This window comes from Oncorhynchus gorbuscha, linkage group LG01, assembly GCF_021184085.1.
Source record: "Oncorhynchus gorbuscha isolate QuinsamMale2020 ecotype Even-year linkage group LG01, OgorEven_v1.0, whole genome shotgun sequence".
Lineage (NCBI taxonomy): Eukaryota > Metazoa > Chordata > Actinopteri > Salmoniformes > Salmonidae > Oncorhynchus > Oncorhynchus gorbuscha.
In genome coordinates this window covers 115,740,034-115,744,832 of record NC_060173.1, presented here as the reverse complement: position 1 = coordinate 115,744,832, position 4,799 = coordinate 115,740,034, and positions in this window count along the sequence as shown.

The window sequence follows — 4,799 nt, the reverse complement described above, 5'->3', positions numbered from 1 at the left end:
TGCAGCAACAGATTTATGCTATGGGTTGACCTTTTAATTAGGCCATGTGGTGGCCTATCTTAGCTGTCAAACTCGGCAAAAGTGCAACCTTAGGCATTCATTCCGTGTGGTTAAGTTGAGGGTTAAGGTTTGGGACAGGCTTAAACAAACCAGTGCCTAGCACTGAGATTGAACACGTGACCCTTGGAGCCAGATTCTGCCGCTTAAAGGCCTATCTCCCACCCACCATCCATCCACACACCATCCATCCACCATCCATCCACCATCCATCCACCCACCCACCATCCATCCACACACCATCCATCCACCATCCATCCACCATCCATGCATCCATCCACCCACCATCCATCCATCCATCCATCCATCCATCCATCCATCCATCCACCCTCCATCCATCCATCCATCCATCCATCCACCCACCCTCCATCCACCCACCCACCCTCCATCCATCCATCCATCCATCCATCCATCCATCCATCCACCCACCCTCCATCCATCCATCCATCCATCCATCCACCCACCCTCCCCATCCACCACCCACCCATCCATCCACCCACCCTCCATCCATCCACCCACCCTCCACCCACCCACCCACCCACCCTCCACCACCTCCACCCACCCACCCACCCACCCACCCACCATCCATCCATCCATCCACCCACCCTCCATCCATCCACCCCCACCACCCACCCACCCACCCATCCATCCACCCACCCTCCATCCATCCACCCACCCTCCATCCATCCACCACCCACCCACCATGCATCCACCCACCCACCATGCATCCACCCACCCACCCTCCATCCATCCATCCATCCACCCACCCACCCACCCACCCACCCACCCACCCACCCACCCACCCACCATCCACCCACCCACCATCCACCATGCATCCACCCACCATCCACCCACCCACCATCCACCCACCCTCCATCCATCCACCCACCATCCACCCCCCATCCATCCACCCACCAGGTGATCAAACCCAGAACAAGTGTGACCTTATCAGCTGTGACTCCTGTTCTGTTACGGTTGTGTCTCTATTCCCCTCCATAAATCATCCATCTTAATTAAACATCCCCTCTGTCCTCCTCTCCTTCCCCGTTAATACCACAGCTAGGTCATCTCTGCACTGCTCCTACACAACGAGCCTGATGGAACTAGTTGTCCTCATGACGCTGCATTGTTGCCACTGCTGTTGGGCTAGCTGGTGGTAGAGAGACGCCTGAGAGGGGAAGAGAAGGGAAGGAGGGAAAGAGAAGGGAAGGAGGGGAAGAGAAGGGAAGGAGGGGAAGAGAAGGGAAGGAGGGGAAGAGAAGGGAAGGAGGGGAAGAGAAGGGAAGGAGGGGAAGAGAAGGGAAGGAGGGAAAGAGAAGGGAAGGAGGGGAAGAGAAGGGAAGGAGGGGAAGAGAAGAGAAGGAGGGAAAGAGAAGGGAAGGAGGGGAAGTCAGAGAGAAAGAGGCGGGAAGGTGGATTCTTATTAGTGAATTCAATTTCATAAATTATCCGTTGACAGATCCACCCTCTCATCCTTTCAGAGATCCTCCTGACAAAACAGCCAATGAACAGATTGATAATTCCCCCATTAGCCCCTTGGGCCGTCCAGTCCTGGCTCTGACCGACCACTTCCTAAAGGAGATGTGTGTTTTGTTTAGGAGCTGGCAGGGGTCAGAGTGCTACTCGGAGGGTGGGTGTACACAGTCACACAGAAAGTTCTGGAACGTTTGGTCGGTTTAAACAGAAACGTGAAAAGAAGAGAGTCTTTAGTTTAGCGTTTCAGAAAAAAATGACCCGCTTCAAGAAAAAAAAATCATTACGCTTAATGTTTCTCCCTCATAGTGCTAGCTGGGTTGTGGTTCTGCTATTTGTTGTTGTTAGATGCCAAGAAATGTCCTTGAGAAATATATGTAGAGGAGCTTGAACAGCAGAGAGGCCTGTGTTTGTCCCCTGGCCTTGGGTTAGAGCACATAGATCATCTCTTCCCAGGTCATTTAAATACTAGACAGGTCCTCCTTTCACAGAGTCCTCCGTTCACAGTGTCCTCCTTTCAGAGTGTCCTCCTTTCAGAGTGTCCTCCTTTCACAGAGTCCTCCGTTCACAGTGTCCTCCTTTCACAGAGTCCTCCGTTCACAGTGTCCTCCTTTCACAGTGTCCTCCTTTCACAGTGTCCTCCTTTCACAGTGTCCTCCTTTCACAGTGTCCTTTCACAGTGTCCTCCTTTCACAGTGTCCTCCTTTCACAGAGTCCTCCTTTCAGAGTGTCCTCCTTTCACAGTGTCCTCCTTTCACAGTGTCCTCCTTTCACAGTGTCCTCCTTTCACAGAGTCCTCCTTTCACAGAGTCCTCCGTTCACAGGGCAGGGGATTCAGGAGATTACCTGTTTTACAGGCAGGCTCCCTGTTTAAGACAGCCAGCACCTACAATACAGGCAGGCTCTCCTGTTTAAGACAGCCAGCACCTACAATACAGGCAGACTCTCCTGCTTAAGACAGCCAGCACCTACAATACAGGCAGGCTCTCCTGCTTAAGACAGCCAGCACCTACAATACAGGCAGACTCTCCAATTTAAGACAGCCAGCACCTACAATACAGGCAGACTCTCCTGCTTAAGACAGCCAGCACCTACAATACAGGCAGGCTCCCCTGTTTAGGACAGCCAGCACCTACAATACAGGCAGGCTCCCCTGTTTAAGACAGCCAGCACCTACAATACAGGCAGGCTCCCCTGTTTAATCCCACTTGTGTGTCTTACTGTAGGTCCCATGTCAACATGTTAGGTTGAAGCGCCTCACAGGCATCGGTTTGCAACATTTAGGAGACAAGATTTTATGTTATTGTCAACTTGTGTTTCGAAAAGGGGGGGGGGATAAATACATTGTACCCATCTCACACAGAGGAGAGGAACATCTGATTAGAAAACGCCAGTTCTATTGGTGGGCGTGTCCGCTCATTAGCTAGCAGAGCAGAAGGCAGGGGGGGGGGGGGGGACACATAGCTAATTCAACTGTTTACTTTCATGTCCTTTCTCTCTGCTGCAGGGAGGAGAGCTGGGACAGATAGACAGAGAATGGATGAGACCTCAGTTACAAAACCCTGGCTAAGATAACCTACTTGAAGTGACTGGGATGCTCTTGAGGATAAACAGAAGTTATGTAACTAGAATAGAAGAAATAGAAATAGAAATAGAAATAGAAAAAAAATACACAGCTATTTATATGATGGTTTGTATGAATTGATGCCAACAAGATGCCTACTCCCTCCTTTGTTCATTCTTACTAAATGTCCAGAGAGAAGTGTACAGATGCTCAACAATTCCTAAAGAAATGATGCAGACTGTGGACACCCTGTCGCGCTGGAGGGAGGAGAGCTGGGGCCTTAGGGCAAGGTCTACACCAGGCAGTAAGAAGAGCCATTCAGCCCTCAGCCATTCATACACAAATGTGACACAGAGGGGTATCCCCTGCTGACACTGTCTGACCCCTGGATTACACTGGAGACGGTAGGAAGGTTTTGAACGCAAACACAACACTGACATCGAAAAGCTAGAAAGCTTACAGTAGAAGATGAACCACAGGGCTGCACCAAAAAATAAACACACTAAAATGTGACTTTTGTATCTTTTCTCATTTTAAATCTGAGTTCTGTTTATGAGTCTATGCCTCAGAGAAATTTTGTTCCGATGCTGGACGGTGTACACTAGTCTAGACACTGATTGTATGTCACAACTTGACCTACAGAGACCAGGGAGGTTTTCGAATGCCTCGCAAAGAAGGGTACCTATTGGTAGATGGGTAAAAAATAAAATAAAAAATCAGACATTGAATATCCCTTTGAGCATCGTGAATTATTAATTATACTACGGATGGTTTATCAATACACCCAGTCACTACAAAGATACAGGAGTCCTTCCTAACTCAGTTGCCGGAGAGGAAGGAAACCACCAAGGGATTTCACCATGAGGCCAATGGTGACTTTAAAACAGTTACAGAGTTTAATTACTGTGATAGGAGAAAACTGAGGATGGATCAACAACATGGTAGTTACTCCACAATACCAACCTAAATGACAGAGTTTAATTACTGTGATAGGAGAAAACTGAGGATGGATCAACAACATGGTAGTTACTCCTCAATACTAACCTAATTGACACAGTGAAATGAAGGAAGGCTGTACAGAATAACAAATATTCCAAAACATGCATCCTGTTTGCAAAAAGGCACTAAAGTAAAACTGCAAAAAATGTGGCAAAGAAATTACCTTCATGTCCTGAATACAAAGCATTATGTTTGGGGAAAATCCAATACAACACAATACCACTCTTCATATTTTCAAGCATGGTGGTGGCTGCATCATGTTATCGGTATGCTTGTTATCGGCAAAGACTGGGGAGATTTCTAGGATAAAAAGAATTGGAATAGAGCTAAGAACAGGCAAAATCCTAAAGGAAAACCTGCTTCAGTCTGCGTTCCACCAGACCATGGGAGACTAAATCACCTTTCAGCAGGACAATAACCTAAAACACATGACCAAATCTACACTGGAGTTGCTTACCAAGATGACATTGAATGGTCCTGAGTGGCCAAGTTACTGTATTGAATTAAATCGGCATGAAAATCTATGGCAAGACTTGAAAATAGCTGTCTAGCAATGATCAACAACCAATTTGACAGAGCATGAAGAATAAAAACATAAAAAAACAATGTATAAATACTGTAGAATCCAGGTGTGCAAAGCTCTTAAGAGACTTGCAGCTGTGAGTCTTTCTGGGTAACCGCTGCCAAAGGTGATTCTAACATGTAT